Source organism: Physeter macrocephalus, chromosome 2, assembly GCF_002837175.3.
Source record: "Physeter macrocephalus isolate SW-GA chromosome 2, ASM283717v5, whole genome shotgun sequence".
Classification (NCBI taxonomy): Eukaryota; Metazoa; Chordata; class Mammalia; order Artiodactyla; family Physeteridae; genus Physeter; species Physeter macrocephalus.
In genome coordinates, this window is record NC_041215.1 from 40,857,880 (window position 1) to 40,874,720 (window position 16,841).

The 16,841-nt window shown below is 53.7% G+C and overlaps 1 protein-coding gene across 2 annotated transcripts in view; it reads right to left on the reverse strand.

Annotated features, from left to right (window-relative positions):
- Window positions 1-3,597: 3,597 nt before the first annotated feature.
- TMEM177 (transmembrane protein 177) overlaps window positions 3,598-16,841 on the reverse strand; it is a 25,838-nt gene continuing 12,594 nt past the window's right edge. Inside the window, exons 3-4 of one of the 2 annotated variants that reach the window (XR_008618347.1) lie at window positions 8,648-8,705; window positions 3,598-3,728 (exon numbers count right to left, since the gene is read on the reverse strand). The gene's annotated coding sequence lies outside the window, so the exon portion shown is untranslated. Of the gene's footprint in view, window positions 3,729-8,093; window positions 8,706-16,841 lie in introns of both variants that reach the window. The other variant, XR_008618344.1, reaches the window with a different exon arrangement.

Here is a 16,841-nt window from a genome sequence, read left to right on the forward strand (position 1 = left end):
AGAAGCCACCTCATAGAGAATGGAAACAGAGCCTGGTGGTAGGCCTGACCGGCACACATTCTTTGAATAAGATATTTAAATCATGCAAAAGCGCAGGGGGAGACCAATAGCGTATGATATCGCTTATATGTGGAATCTAAAAAAAAAAAAAAAGATACAAATGAACTTATTTCCGAAACAGAGATATGCATAGAAAACAAACTTATGGTTACCAAAAGGGAAAGGGGGGAGGGATAAATTAGGAGTTTGGGCCTAACATACACACACTACTGTATATAAAATAGATAAACAACAAGGACCTACTGTACAGCACAGGGAACTCTACTCAATATTATGGGTAGAGTTTACCCTTCTTTAAGGGTAAAGAATCTGAAAAAGAATAAATATATGTGTGTGCATATATATATGTATATATATGTATAACTGAATTGCTGTGCTGTACACCTGAAACTAGCACAATATTGTAAATCAACTATATCTTAGAAAAAAAGTGTATGGGGAATAACTTAACAAACCACCTGGCTTATGACAGGAAAAGCTACCTTTATGTCTATAGACCTCTTTTATTTCTCTCTCCTCTTTTATTTACTATCTCTCCCAGAGAAAACCACTATCTTAAATTTGGTGTCTGGTATTTCTAGGAAAGTCCTTACACTTTGGTTATATATGTATATATATCTTAATAATAATAGTATTATTTTGTGTGCTTTTAGACTTTAGATAAATGCTAATTTACGGTACGTATCCTTATCAGATTTACCTACTGACATTTTAGTCACATATTCAACACACTAGCTTTGCTTCTTGATGATTCAGTAATATCTTTTTGTCATAGTCTTTTTTTTTAATCAATTTATTTATTTTGGGCTGCATTGGGTCTTTATTGCGGTGTGTGGGCTTCTCATTGTGGTAGATTCTCTTGCTGCGGAGCATGGGCTCTAGGCACGCAGGCTTCAGTAGTTGTGGCATATGGGCTCAGTAGTTGTGGCACATGGGCTCAGTAGTTGTGGCTCGTGGGCTCTAGAGAGCAGGCTGAGTAGCTGTGGGGCACGGGCTTAGTTGCTCCGCGGCATGTGGGATCTTCCCGGACCAGGGCTCGAACCCATGTCCTCTGCGCTGGCAGGTGGATTCTTAACCACTGTGCCACCAGGGAAGCCCCTGGCATAGTCTTAGCAAGAGTCACGTTGACCAATGACATAACAAGAGGGGGTGATGGGAGCCCTGTAGGCTGCAGGAAGGAGTATTTTATCACTGACGTTCTTTAGAACTGCTGGTACCTGCTGGTAACAAAAAGCTGACTGACTTTTCGTGGTGTCTTAGCTCAGGGTGCTGTAACAAAATACCACAGACTGGGGGGCTTAAGCAACAGACATTTTCTTCTCACAGTCCTGGAAGCTGGAAGTCCAAGGTCAGGGTGCCAGCAGATTCAGTTCCTTCTTCTGGCCTTTTCACTGTGTCCTCACATGGCAGGGGGAAGGGAGAGACAGAGACAGAGACAGAGAGAGGGAAACAAGCTCTCTGTCCTCTCTTCTTATAAAGGCACTAATCCCATCATGGGGACCCCATCCTCCTGACCTCATTACCCAAAGGCTCCACTTCCAAACACCATCGTACTGGAGATTAAGGCTTCAACTTATGAATCTGGGAGGAGGGACACATTTCAGCCCATAGCAAATGGTTTTATTATTTGTTTTTAAGTTCTTTACAGACAACGCACCCCTTACTGCCTGCAGCAGGAGAGCAGAGTTCAACACACAGCTGTGGCATCCAGAGATGTCCCGGGAGAGGAAGCAGTCTGTGTAAGGGGCTCTGTGGGGGGCGGGGGCACACGCAGGTTGAGTCGGGGGCTCAGTATGGCTGTGCCCCCTACTGTGAGTGTGTGTGACATCTTGTGACAGTTCAGATTAAAAGACACACGGGGGCTTCCCTGGTGGTGTAGTGGTTGAGGGTCTGCCTGCCGATGAAGGGGACGCGGGTTCGTGCCCCGGTCCGGGAAGATCCCACATGCCGCGGAGCGGCTGGGCCCGTGAGCCATGGCCGCTGGGCCTGCGCATCCGAAAAAAAAAAAAAAAAAAAAAAAAAAAAGACACTCGGGAAACACATCTACCAAATGCAATGCGTGGGTCTTGTTTAAACCCTAATTCAAACAAACGAACTGTAAAATAGTCACCTTCAGAGCAGCTGGGAGAATTTGTGGATTGGGTAGTGCGTGAGCTCAGGGAACGTTTGCTCCTTTTGTTAGGTGTGTTAATGTGTGAACACGGCGGGGGGGGGGGAGAAGTTTGAATATACTTGTTATGTAAGAAAATGTCCTTATGCTTGAGAGATACATACTGAACTCATTCAAGCAACATCAGGAGGGCTGGGATTTTTTTCCCCACAGAAACAAAAAAAGATGAAACAAGTATCGTGGAATGGCAATCATTGTCAAACCAAAGTGATGGGTGTTTGGGTGTTTATTGTACTGTTTCTCTGAGTTGGGACCTAGCCAGCGGGCAAAACCCAGTTGAATATTTAAAGCAGTGGGACTTGAGGCGAAGTATGGGTCACACAGGGGGGATGGGAGAGTTAGGATTAGGGTTAGGGTTAGGAAGCCAACAGAGAACCAAGATCAGTGCCAGCAGCTGCCAGCCCCGGGCCAGAGAGCAGCACAAAAAGGTGGTGTCACTGGGCTCAGGGGTTGGGGTCACTTAGCAAAGTGGAAACCTCAGCAGGCCTTCTGGGGACACTGGAGCCACTGTGGAGCTACAGCTGCTGTGGGGACAGGACCCGAGGTCGAAAGGGAGAGGAAAACCCCTGCTTTTCCCTTCCTCCCAACCCTGACCCTGCTGCCAGGGTCTCTCAGCCAGGCTCAGGCTGCAATCACAACAAGGCCAGCAGGGGTCACCGCCGGGACACAGGGCAAAGCAGGGGTGAGCAAGGGGGCTGGCTCTCAGGGCAGACAGCTCCAGAGCCGGCACAGAATTCCCTTACATTTGTGCATGTTTTTCAAAAGAAAAGGAAAAGAGACTTCTCCCCTAAGCATTGCTGGCACAAGTCCTCTCCTGCCCCTAGTGAGCTCTGGACGGCAGGGCTCCTGGGCCAGAAGACCATGAGTTCCATTTTAAGACACCTACTGTTGCTCAGATTATGCCTTCCTGGCAAATAAAGCAAGAACACCCATGTGTCAGCATAGCCTGTCGACGAGGACCCAGAAAGACTCAGCTGCTGTCACTGCAGGAAACTGTAGATCTATTTCCTGAGCTTTGGGAGGCTGTGAGATTGGGCCCAAAGCCCTGCAGTGGTCCCGCAGGTGACCAACCCCCAATCCATTTCCCATCTTCCTGCTTGATTTTTTTCCTGATGACGAGGTGCCCAGCTACAAAATCCACTCCCCGCAGTTCTCTCGGAGTTACTAGTGACTATGTGATCGAGTTCTGGCCTATGTGATGTAGGCGGAAGTCCTGAGGAAGGGTGATCCTTCTAAGACAAAAAGGCCAGTCTCTTTGCCTTCCCTGCTTCTTCCTGTTTGAAATACAGATGCAATGGCTGGTGCTGTGGTAGCAACCTTGTGACCTTGAAGACTAAGTTAGATGCTGGAGCAAGGAGTCTGGGACAAGGATGACGTCTTTCAGGAGCTGCACCAGCCCTGGACGTCCTGGGCTTCTCGTTAGGTGATTAAAATCAATCCTTACTTATTGAAGTCACCGTTGGGCTTTCTGTGATTTGTGGTTGAACACGTATCTTGACTGAAAGCAAAGAAATACTCTTTTACTCAGCAGAAGTAAAAGAAGGAAGTAAAGAAGTCGTCTCCCCAGGAAGAGACTAGCATTCTCTCTACATACAATGCTAAGCGCGCAGCAGATGCGCAAGAAATATAAGCCAGTAAATGGGTGAATTGATATGGCAAGTGGATGGCCACCTGGGCAGTGAACCTGAAGAGTGTAAAGGCTTCTGGTAGTGAGGCCACCTCTTCCACTGCCTCAAAGGAAACCAGCCGCGAACATTTGCCAGGATACCCGATGTCATCACGTCATCTGGGGATAGGAAATTACTTCCTGAACATGCTGGGGAAAATGCAAATAGTGTACGTGGAGGGAAAATACATAAGTTTGCTCATCACCCAACAGATAACAGAAGTCTGAGGGGATAGGTGTGGCACACACACCCTAAGGTGACCCCCAGTGAATCACACCCTGGGTGCGGGCAGAACCTGGGACTTGCCTTTAACCAACAGGATATGGCAAAAGTGATGGGCTGTCAGTCCTCTGATAAATTACATTATATGGCAGAGCGATCATACGTGTGTGTGTGCACAGTACACACACAGACTCACACAGACACACAGACACACACACACACACACACACACACACACACACACACACACACACACACACACAGTCACAGCTCTGAGCAGGCTGGAGTGACAGAGAGATTCCTCCCTGCTGACTCTGAGGAAGGAAGCTGCCACGTGGTGAGAGGGCCACTTGGCAAGGGAGTGTGGGCGGCTTCCAGGAGCCGAGAGGATCGCTCGCTGCCAGCCAGCATGAGAACAGGACCTTAGTCCTACAGCTAAGCAGATGGGTTCTGCCAGCAACCAGAATGAGTCTGCAAGGCACTGAGGCCGGTGCACAGCTCGGGCCGAGGCTCTGAGACCAGCCCTGGTCAAGCGTCCAGGTAGGAACGCAGCCCCGCCTGCACCTTGATCACAGCCTGCGAGTCCCTGAACAGCAGACTCAGCTGGGCGGTGCCCGGAAATCTGAGATAATAAATCTGTGACGTTCCAAGCCACCGCCTGAGGAAATTCCTTACACAGCAAGAAAAGCTAATACAGTGGCCTAGAGAATGAAGACCCTTCTGAGAAACACTGCACAGTGTTGCTGGGACCCAGCCTGGGGAGGGCAGACTGGGCACAGCATCCATCTGTTCACCACTGACTTGTCAACCGTTATTAGGGGCCACTGCTATGTGCCAGCCGTAGGTCACGGCATGAAGCGTTGCTTCTCACACCACCCCATCTCTTGTTTACCACACAGCTGCCGCAGTAAGTCCACTCCAGACAAGGCGGCCGAGCGTGACCTGACACAGGGCCGGACGCTTCATAGCACAGACTCGTCAATCACCACAGTGTCCCTGGAGGCAGGTGTTTATATCATCACTGCACAGAGTTACGTAACTAATGTCACATAGCGGTAGAGCTGGGATTCTAAGAAATTAAGTCAGCCCCTCCCATTCTAAGTGGGGTTAGAATATCGTGTTGGGAAAAATCAGGTCATCTGAGCTCACGTGGCCTCCTCCTCCTCTTCTCAGAGGCTCATTCTTAAAAGAGTTAAAATATTATGCATTAAAAGTTACAATCTAGTAGTAACTTATGGCAGTTTAAAAATGGAATAGGGACTTCCCTGGTGGTGCAGTGGTTAAGAATCCGCCTGCCAATGCAGGGGACACGGGTTCGAGCCCTGGTCCGGGAAGATCCCACATGCCACAGAGCAACTAAGCCCGTGCGCTACAACTACTGAGCCTGCACTCTAGAGCCCGCGAGCCACAACTACTGAGTCCGCGAGCCACAACTACTGAAGCCTGCGTGCCTAGAGCCTGTGCTCCACAACAAGAGAAGCCACCACAATGAGAAACCCGTGCACTGCAATGAAGAGTAGCCCCCGTTCGCCGCAACTAGAGAAAGCCCATGCGCAGCAACAAAGACCCAACAGAGCCATTAATAAATAAATAAATAAATAAATAAATAAACTTAAAAAAATAAAAATAAAAAAGGAATAAATATCTAGTGTGCCTTTTTCACTTTTCCTTTGTCAGCATCTTCTTCCCTTCCATAAAGGCATGATTAGAATGTTCCTTCAAACGCTTTCTAAATTTGACTCTGGTGTCAACATTCCTTTTGACTGCATTCTGCTGCATGGCTGTGAGGGTGCAGTGAAACGATGCAGATGAAGCACCAGGCCTTTTTTTCCTGTACAAAGCTTTGTATTCTTCTCTCTACACTTAACATGTGTGTCACTCAGAGCCCTGGCAGGAAAAGCCTTTGCTCTGATGGTTCAAACGGAGAGCCGCCTAGTGAAGGACGACTTGCAGAGACATGGACAAGTTTACGGGAACCAACGGAGGATGTAGAGGCACCCAGGAGCTGTCCAGAGCAGGGAGCTCTTACCACCCTCAGGGCCAAAAGGGCAAGAGAAGAAAATGGAGGTATCGGAGTCCAGAGAGGGTGCAGATGTAGAGGGGCCACCCAGCGGGAGCTGTCGCCCTGGAGGAGTCTGAGGCAAGGAGAGAGTGGAGAAGACCCTGCCCAGCCTCTCTCCTTCCACACCTCCCTCTGGTGTGTCTGACTTGCAGCTAGAAGCAACGGGACCTGGGATGAAGCAGTGCACTGGGGTGCAGGGCAGAGCAGAAACGTGTTCTGGAAAGACACATGGAGAATTAGCACATGATATTATGAGCATTATCCTATGTCATTAGAGATTTCTTGAAGACAGTGCTCTTATAGTTGATTTACAATGTTGTGTTAGTTTCAGGAGTGCAGCAAAGTGACTCAGATATATATATTCTTTTTCATATTCTTTTCCATTATGGTTTATCACAGAATATTTTATATAGTTCCCTGTGCTATACAGTAGGACCTTGGTGTTTATTTTATATATAGTAGATTGCATCAGCTAATCTCAAACTCCCAATTTATCCCTCCTCCACCCCTTCCCCTTTGGTAACCATAAGTTTGTTTTCTATGTCTGTGAGTCTGTTTCTGTTTATTTTTAAAATAAATTTATTTAATTTATTTATTTTTGGCTGCGTTGGGTCTTCGTTGCTGCGCGCAGGCTTTCTCTAGTTGCGGTGAGCGGGCTTCTCATAGCGGTGGCTTCTCTTGTTGCGGAGCATGGGTTCTAGGCACACGGGCTCAGTAGTTGTGGCTCGTGGGCTCTAGAGCGCAGGCTCAGTAGTTGTGGCTCGCGGGCTTAGCTGCTTGGTGGCATGTGGGATCTTCCCGGACCAGGGATTGAACCCGTGTCCCCTGCATTGGCAGGTGGATTCTTAACCACTGCACAACCAGGGAAGCCCTCTGTTTCTTAAATAAGTTCATTTGTGTCATATTTTAGGTTCCACATATACGTGATATCATATGGTATTTGTCTTTCTCTGTCTGACTTACTTCACTTAGTATGATCATCTCTAGGTCCATCCATGTTGCTGCAAATGGCATTATTTCATTCCTTTTTATGGCTAGTATTCCATTGTACATATGAACAACATCTTTATCCATTCATCTGTCGATGGACACTTAGGTTGCTTCCATGGAAGACAGAGTTCTCAATGGCTAAAAATTATTTCATCATTTGGTCGGTCTATGATTTATTATTATTAGTAGCAGCAGCAGTAGTAATATTAGAAGATACTTAGATTGGTCTCTGCTCAATTACTACAACCAGCATCTTTGCCCGTCATTATTTTTCTACACCTGCCATGTTAAGTGACTCAGTTCGTGGAGGTCTCTCTACAGTCTGCAGCCTTGGAGAGCCCAGGTGAGAACACTCCCCAGCCAGCCAGGGGTCCCTGGAAACTGCTCTGGGCCATCACCTCTTACCTTTCTCAGCCGAGTTACGGGTCAGGAGGAGGCTTGGGCAGCCCCTGAAGGAACTGTTCTTCAGAAAACGCGGGGCTGGATCAGGGCTGGGGGAGGGCGGGGGGTGCCCGGGGGCGGGCCCTCGAAGACTATTAAATGCCAGGAGACTCGGCATCCCGGCTTTCCAGCCACCCGGCTGCTCCCGGGGGTTCCCGGGCCCCGGGCTGTGGCGAGCTTGCGCCCCCTGCCGGCCAGCCAGGCATCTGCAAGAAACATTGCCAGCGGTGGTCCTGCAGGCCAAGCACCAGCCACCTTGAGCACAGTCCCTGGCATGAGCGCGGGCTCCGGAACTAGCCCCCTGAAGAGCTCCCACAGGGCTCTGAGCACCTGAGGGATGCTTGGATTCACATCCCTGGGGACGAGAACTGTCTTGGTTAGAGCAGGATCTCTTGGACACTGGTGGAAATGTAAATGTGCATACATATCAAGAACCTTCAAAATGTTTTCAATACTAATTAATTAATTTATTTGGTTGTACCGGGTCTTAGTTGCGGCTCACTGGCTCCTTAGTTGTGGCTTGCGAACTCTTAGATGCGGCATGCATGTGGGATCTAGTTCCCTGAGCAGGGATCGAACCCAGGCCCCCTGCGTTGGGAGCGCGAGTCTTAACCACTGCGCCACCAGGTTCTTCAAGTCCCAAGAACCTTCAATTTTTGATCCAGCCTCACCTCCTCCAGGAAGCCTTCCAGGTCCACATACCTCCAACACCCCAGTGTAATCTATGCCCCTTTTCCCTGTAGCGTTTTTGCTTGTCTCTGACCCAGGTCAAGAAAAGTAAATTATTTTGCTCTGTTTTTGAACTCCAATTTCACCAAGTATTTGAGGTAACCTGATTTCAATCATTTCAGGGTTTGTCTCTGCCCTCTCCTTGGGATTATGTCCTCGAGGCAGGTAGAGGGAAGAGGGGATGCTCATGAGGCAGGTGTGTGCAGCCACTGGGCCGCCTCTTGTCATCTGTCCTTGCAGGCAGCACCCAGGGAGTCCCCACCGCGAGGGTCCCCGTTCCCACTAGCGGACTCCTTCGCTGGTTACCTCTGGATTCCCGGGAATCCGTCTGTGGTTCCATCACTTCACAGGGGCATCTGGTTTTCTGAAAGGACAGCAAAGGAAAAGAAAAAGCTCAGCTCTTTTCAACTTCTTCCCTCCCCACACCCGGTGCCCCGCAGGTTGACGAGGGCCAGGTCCGCTCTGCTCTCACACACACCCCCGCCCCACCTGGTCCTACCCCACCCCAGGGCCCAAGGTCCACCTCTCCCCTCCGCCCCAGTTCTCCCCGCAGGGAATCAGCTCTCGCTCCCTGGCGGTTTCCTCCCAGATCTTTTGTCTGTTCCCAGTGACTCTCTCCCCCTACCGGTCTGGGAGGAAGCGACTGCTCTTATTCTGCTTTCTGCCCTGTATATCTGCCTGTCTTTCCAGAGGGCCAGGGCACAGTGGCTAAATGGGGAGAAGAACGGAAGGATAGTAAAGGAGGGGGTGGAAGAGAAAGCCTCTCCGTTTCCTAAGGCATGTGCCCCCCGCGTCCCTGCCCTCCCTCACCCCTCCTGTAGGGGCCGGGGCTGCAGAGGGGACTTGCCCTCTTAGAGCTCTGAGCTGTGGGGGCCATGCCTGCTGTCAGGGGCCATCTTCAGACAACCAGGAAGAGCAAGGAGTGAATCCACTCGTGAACAGAGAGACTGAGATGGTGAGCGGCAAAGAGAAAAGCACAGCGACAGAGATCTGCCGGGAGTTGGGGCCCTACGTTTGGTGAGACCTTGGACATGTGCTTCAGTCTCGCTTGCAGCCAGGTCTGACCACTTGAGGCAGGAGGTAGACGGCCCCCCCAGGGTAAGCGATTGGAGATTCCTTCCCTGTGGACCAATACTCCAAGACGAGATCAGCAGGACAATCGAGAGGGGAGGCTGGGCCCCGTGCCCATGGAAGATAAGAGACCACATATTTCTCATTCTGGAAGTCAAGGAGACATTCCCGGCTAGGAAGCTCCTTGGAGGTCAAAAAGGAGGGGCATCGCCCCGCAGTAGGTGATGGCAACTCCCCATAGGCCTCTGCGGTAGAATCCACCTTGGCTAAGAGATGTGCAGCACAGGCCAGGACCCTGAGATAAACAAATACGGACACAGAGGCAGGCAGAGCGAGATGACTGACCAGAGGAAACCCAGAAGAAATGCCCCACGAAAGTGATTCAAACTGCCGCGAGGGCGCGACTCTCTCTGAGCCCGCCCGTGTGTCTATCCACACGTACTGTACTCTTCTGTTCTCCTAATAAACACTTTGTTTCTCTACCTTCCGTCTTTGTGGGAATTCTTTTCTGCAAAGCCGAGGGGCCAGGGCCTTGTCGCTGACCGCTGGTCTAGTGGCTTGGATTCGGTGCTCTCACCTCCACGGCCCGACCTCAACCTCTGGCCGGGAACTGAAACCCGGCTTCAAGCCGCTGCAGGCCGTGGCCAGCCAAGATCACACCGAGTCCGGGAGGGGAGCCAGAAGAAATTCTGGTCTTTGCAGCTGACATTGCCCCATGAGCCACGGCTCCACGGAGGGTGTGACGTGGGCCGGCACGTAACCCCCGAGAAGTCTCGTTTCCTAGTCTGCCAAGCAAAGATTCAAATTTCCGCATTGTGTGTTGCTGTGAGGATAAGTGAGCACAGATGACCAGGGACCACAGGCCACTTGCTGGCAGATGCAGACGCGCATGCCCGCCAGGTGGACAAGCCTGGTTTGAGTGTCTGGGGACGCCTCGGCCAGCGCAGCGGGACCCCCAGGCTCCGAGCCCAGCACGAGGAAACTGCGGACTCAGGGAGGCGTCACCTCGGAAGCCTGCGGCTCCTGCACGGCCCCCTCCTGTCCCTGCCCTCCTTCCATGGCCTGTGTCCCCATCTCCCGGTTCCGTCCACCCTGAGGTCCGGTCACCAGAACCAGCGAGCCAACAGCCAGCTTCTTTTCCCTGCTGTTCAACCAGAATTTCCAGAGATTCTCTCCTGCAGCGGCAGCAATGCTGGGTGCTTGCGTACAAGGGGACGAAACAGGCACCTCGGGAGAAGGAGAGAGACGGGGAGGCCGCCCGCAGAGGAGCGCCCAGGCTGGGGGGAAGGGGAGGGGCTGCAGCGCACAGACAGGGGACGGAGAGGAGAGCAGGCCTGAAGGCTGCAGAGGAAACGCCTGCAGGTGAGGAAGACAGCCCGGGGTTACGTGGAGCTGGGTGACCAGGGCAGGCGGCGGACCGAGCCCTCCACCCCTCTGGATCTGTGGTTTCCCTGGCTTGCAGCAGTTCCGTTCAAGGGCAAGCTGGGCGAGACGGGCAGCCCTGGGGGCCGCGTCTTTGCATGTCCCCAAGGTGCGCCGGGAGCTCAGCAGCAGCCTGCAGGTGGCCGCTTCAGGCCACAGGCAACCGTGAGGGGTTTTGTCCACGCAGGCTGCTTCCCAGCGGACTCCAACCGCAGGGTGAAGAGAAACGAAGGCGCCCGGGGGGCTAAGCTCCCCTCCCCTCGGCTCTGCGTCCTCTCCCGCGCTCCTGCTGCTACCCCAGCTGTGCCAGGCTCGCTCCTGCCCCAGGGCCTTGGACCCTGCCCTTCCCTCTGCCAGGAATGCCCCGACACCCCGTGTCCGCTTGGCTCCCTCACTCCATTCAGCTCTGCCCCAAGGTCCCTCCTCCGTGTGGGCCTCTCTCGGCCGCTCTTGTCCCCCGAGCCAGCGCCTCTGCCTCCTTGTCCCACAGCAGCCCTGAGCGCTGTCTCCCGTGCTCCACGATGACTTATTCCTTGTTTAGTCTGTGCCCCTCACGGGAATATGAAGGCAGGGTTGTTTCTCCATCGCCATATTGCAGGGCCTAGAACACAGCCTGGTTCACAGTCAGGGCTCGAGAATTGTGTGCCGATGGATGGAGGGTCGGGCTGCCCCCGTGGTCACCGTGAGGCGGGTGACAATACTGGCAACTGACGGGTCCCCGCGTCAGTCCTGGGACCTACAGGGCTCTCAGCAACGAACTCGGCCGCTGTCCACCCAGCCCCAGCTCCCAGGGCACAGCCCCTCGGCTCCGATCTCGCCTCTGGGTCCTGGGATTTCCAGACACGCCCCATCCAGGCTACCCGGCCCCTGCATGTCTTCGCTGCCTGCCTCCTCGGCTGGGCTCTGGAGGCAGCTCTGTGGACCTGGGCGTGAGCTGGTGCAGGACTGGGCCCGCCCTGACTCAGGGCGCCCGTGCACGTCTTGTCTGGCAAGTCCTGCCGTCCTAGGTCCCGGGCCAGGCTGGGGCACCGTAAGAAGGGTGTGGTTGCAGAGCTCCCATCCCCAGAAACCAGGCCGATGGAGCTCCACCAGGTCCGAGGCTGGCTGGGGACTCCAAACACGGTGCGTGGCCCAAGGCTACCGCCCCTTCTGTTACACCTCATGTGAACTCTGTAGAACCACTCTCTTCTCAGGTAAATAGGCTGACTGTGTACAATTTACTCATGACCGTGTGTGAAGTTCAAAACACGAGAAAGTGTGTGTAAGCTGATGACCACATCTTACGAAGCTGGACTTTTCCCCAGAGCCACGCACTGCGACGGTACCCGGGGTGCTCAGTAAAGCTTTGGGGTGCGGTGGTGCGCAGGCCCACAGGGGGTCCTCCCTCGTGGGGATTCCTCTGGCCTCTCCGCTCTCGCCCACCCCCCGCTCCCACCTAGAGCCTGCCAGGTGCTCAGCCAGGTGGCCGAGAGGCAGGAAGGCTCGCCCCGCCCGCCAGGCGCCCGGCGTTCACAGCCCAGTTGGGACAGACTGACAAGGGACCAGACGGGTGCGGCGTGAAGAGTGCAGTGGAACGTGCCAGGCTGCCATGGGAACGGGGCGGGGGTGGTGCTCGAAGCCCCTGAAGTCTGCTTGCAGCATTTCAGAGCCGGGTGTAAAGGGCGGGGGGCGGGGGGGACCCGGCCGGTTCTGTTCGCATTCCAGGGCTGCCACCTTAGCTGAGCTTATGCTCTTCCAATGGAAAAAAAAGAAGAAAGACACAAAGACCTTCTCACACACCCATAAACGAGGCATTTCTAGCGGCTGTGTCTTGCACGATCACTTCTTGACATTTGTTTTCAGAAAGGCTTTGCGGCATCAGCTGACACCAGGCTGTGAGGGTCTGAGCGGTAAGAATGTGCAGGGTTTGCAGGGCTGCTTCCCACGAGCAGAAACCTCACCTCCTATTCGTGAGCGCCTCACACCCCCAGTGAACACGAACTGTCTCAGCCGAGAGTGTGACTCTTGCAGTTGGGCTCTTCCGTGTGGTCTAGTGGCAGGAAGGAGGACCCAACTCAGTGGTAACAAGTAACCCCCAAATATGGGCTGTAAAACCACACGGGCTGGGTGAGGGGGGATGGAGACCCCGGCTGTCAGATGCTTTCCCAGGGAAGCTGCCCTCAACGGGGGAGGGGCAGGTGCGGACAGCACCTTGGCCACAGCGTTCCACAAATGCACACAGGACAACCCACCCGCAGCAGTGACGGGTGTGTGAGCCCATCTTGTGCTGGAGAGACACCCTGCATGTGCACGTCAGAGGTTAGGTCTACACCAGCAATTTGAGTTCACTAACGATGCTATCACACTGCAGACAACAGCAACCGTCCTCATCTGACTCTGGTTGCTCGGTGTTCAGTGAGCACAGGATGGAGGTCAGAGGAGACGAGGAAGGGAATAAGGTCCGGGACTGCGAGATCACTCGTAAACTCGGCAGGGGAACTCGGTTTTAGGGGGACTGGGTTTCCAAGAGACCTCAGGCCAGCATCATAGCCCCAGAGGACAAAGCAGGGACCCGGCGACTGAAATGCTCCAGTCGGGGTTCCTGGGTGCGCCCTGCGCTACTGCTCCGAATCTGTTCACCACGGATGTCCCAGGAGGGGTTGGGGCTCCCTGGGGTCTGCAGGAGGCTTTGCTGCTTCACAAAAGGGTGCTGCCGTCCCAGCTGTGGAAACCCAGGCTGATCCCTTCTTCCCCGGTGAGGCTGCAGCCTTGACAGAGGAAACAGCACAGACATCATGTCAGGGCTCCGGGAGGCCGTCGTGGCCGCGCCAGCAACAGCTGTGTGTCCGTGGGCAAGTTACCTAGGTTATCTGAGCCGCTGCTTCGCAACTGGACCAGGGCGTAATCCTGCATCTCTTTAAGGGGGTTGCAGTCATTTAAGTAGATAATGTAAGGCAACAGCCGGAGTGGAGCGGCTGCTTCCTACGTGCGGGGGTGATACTGGTCTGCGGAGGGAGCTCCACGGGGGACTGGACAGGGCAGGCCTAGGGGACAACTCCCCGCCCAGCCCTGGGAAAGCCGGGGGGCTCTGCCAGCTTTGCGGAGGGCGGCCCAGCACCAGCCCAGGCAGCGGCAGGGGCTGTGGACCTCGTGCTCTCACAGGCCTCCTGCCTGCTGGGCTGCCTCAGCTGTCCCTGGGCTGCTTGCCTCCGCCCTTCCCCTGCCTTCCTCAGGTTAATGTAGCCTCTGATACCTTGGCTCGACTGAAGACCTCATCAGGATGCAAAACAAGTCAACTGGTGTGTACGCAAGGCTTACGCAGCAGATGGCCCCTGGCACTCGCTCGGCCTGCAAGAGGAGCCTTAGGGCCCAGATCCAAAACGGGCTGGACAGGAGCTGGAGGCGGGGAAGCGCTGGGTCTGCAGGAGGCCGGGGGGCGGGCAGCTGTGGCCTGATTCCCACTGGGACTCTGAGACGTGCCCCCTGCCGCCGGGGTGTCTGACAAGCTTCCTCCGCAGGGGCCCAGTCCAGGTCTCAGGCCTGGGACACCCTCCCTCCGCAGGGGCCTGCATAGGGCCGTCGGCAGTCCAGACCTGCGGGCTGACGCCGAGGCAGCCTTCTGCTGCCGCCGGGAGCAGTGTTAGATGGCACTGGGCCGCTTTATCCAGAGAGGGCAGCACTGGGGTTTAGACGCCTTGCTCAGCGGCCTCTGCCCCGTGCACCCCTGAGAAACGCGGGCTGAGCCAACCCTCACAGGCCAGCACCGCTGGGGTCTGTCTGCCCGTTTGTCGCAGGCCTTCCCGCCAGTCACGACTCAGTCCTGGATTCGGCCGACACTTCCTGAACCCCGAAGGCGATGTCAGGTCCTGGGAATAAAGGATGGTGTGGCCCGGTGGCTGCCCCTAGAGAGGCCGGGGGCTGGTGGAGGCGTCAGACACACGAATGAGGCTCTGCCGGGGGGTGAGAGCTCTGTGCAGGGCAGTACTGCCAGCCCGACCCCCATCACAACCACCGGAGACGTTTCCAAAGGCGCTGTGTGGCAACCGCGTCTCGGGGAATACAAGTTATCCTCCACTTCCTCAGCTTTAACTCTGTGCCAGGCACTGCTCGAAGCGCTGTACAAGCATCAGCTTATTAACCTCTTAAGGCAACTCCAGGAGATGGGTGTTGCCATTATTCCCATTTACAGACGGGAAACTGAGGTACAGAGAAGGTGAGTAATGTGCCCGTGGTAGTAAGCTGCACAAGCAGGTTCTGGGCTGGTCCGGAGGCTAAAGGATTCCTGGAGATGCACCTGCAGAGTCAGCCCCTGGCTGAGGGCCCCCCGTCGACCCCAGTCTCCCAGGACCCTGATTCCCGTGTTTTCTTACCTAAGCACGTCGACAAAGACATACTTATTTCAGGCCGCAGGGCTGCGCACAAGCGGTGGGAACCAGAAGGGGCCTCAGTCAGTGTGCTCAGCTCTGAAGGGGACCAGCTCAGGGCGCGTAAGCGCAGCGACCCAGGAAAGTGAGGGAGACCCTCTGCTGGGGAAAAGGCCGAGGATCCACGTGTGGATAATGTTAGGGAAAATTCAACACTGATATTGATTTGAGTGCTTGGAAAACCGAGCCAGAAAGCAGATACAGAGCGCCCACTGGATTGTGCTGTGTGAGAGTGTAATTACAGTCATGCTGGAAACGCCTGTGTTGAACCAGCCGGTCAAGGGGTCAGCGTCAAGGTATCAGACTCTGGTTGGTCTTGTTTGGTGACAGCAGTAAAGTCTATCAATACAGAGGGTCTGACTATAAAGCTATGATATTGCTGTCTGTGCAGTGTGTGGATGCCCGGCCCCCTCCCTCCCTCCACGTAGGCTTTGGCCCCAGCTGAGCACCCTCCAGCCCTTGACAAGGCCGGCAGTGCCCAGCAGGGGCAACTGTCTCTGCAGCAGGTTGGGGGAGGGGTATGTGCAGGTGGGTGACAGCATGAGTCGATCCACTGATGCAGTTTAGTTTACCTCTGACTTGTAGAGGGCCCTCTGGGGAACAAAGGCTCTGCGGGGATGGGACTGGAAGTGGGGAACAAAGGCTCTACGGGGATGGGACTGGAAGAAGCCCAGAGTCAGGATGGTTTTGAATCCAGGTGGCCCCAGGAACTGCAAAAGATAAACTTGTGTCCCCCAGGCCTGCTGGATCGGCAGGATCAAGCCTGTGGGCACAGCTACTCACCCCCATTGGCCTTTGCTCTGAACAATCTGTGGGTGCTGCCTCAATCTGGGAACTCTCAAGCTCCCAGTGCATTGAGAGGCTTCAATCACCATCACCATCATCATCACTATCACCACCATCACCATCACCATCATATCACCATCATCATCATCATCATCACCATCATCACTATCATCACCATCATCATCATCACCATCACCATCACTATCATATCACCATCATCATCAACACCATCATCATCACTATCATCACCATCATAACCATCATCACCATCATCACCACCATCATCACCACCATCACCATCACCATCATATCACCATCATCATCATCACCATCACCATCACTATCATATCACCATCATCATCATCATCACCATATCACCATCATCATCATCACCATCACCACCATATCACCATCATCACCATCACCATCATCATCATCACCACCATCATATCACCATCACCATCATCACCACCATCACCATAATATCACCATCATCATCATCACCATCACCATCATATCACCATCATCATCATCATCACCATCATCACTATCATCACCACCATCATCATCATCATCACCACCATCACCATATCACCATCATCACCATCACCATCATCATCATCACCACCATCATATCACCATCACCATCATCACCACCATCACCATAATATCACCATCATCATCATCACCATCACCATCATATCACCATCATCATCATCATCACCATCATCATCACTATCATCACCATCATCATCACCACCATCATATCACCATCATCATCATCACCATCATCACCATCACCATCATCATCATCACCA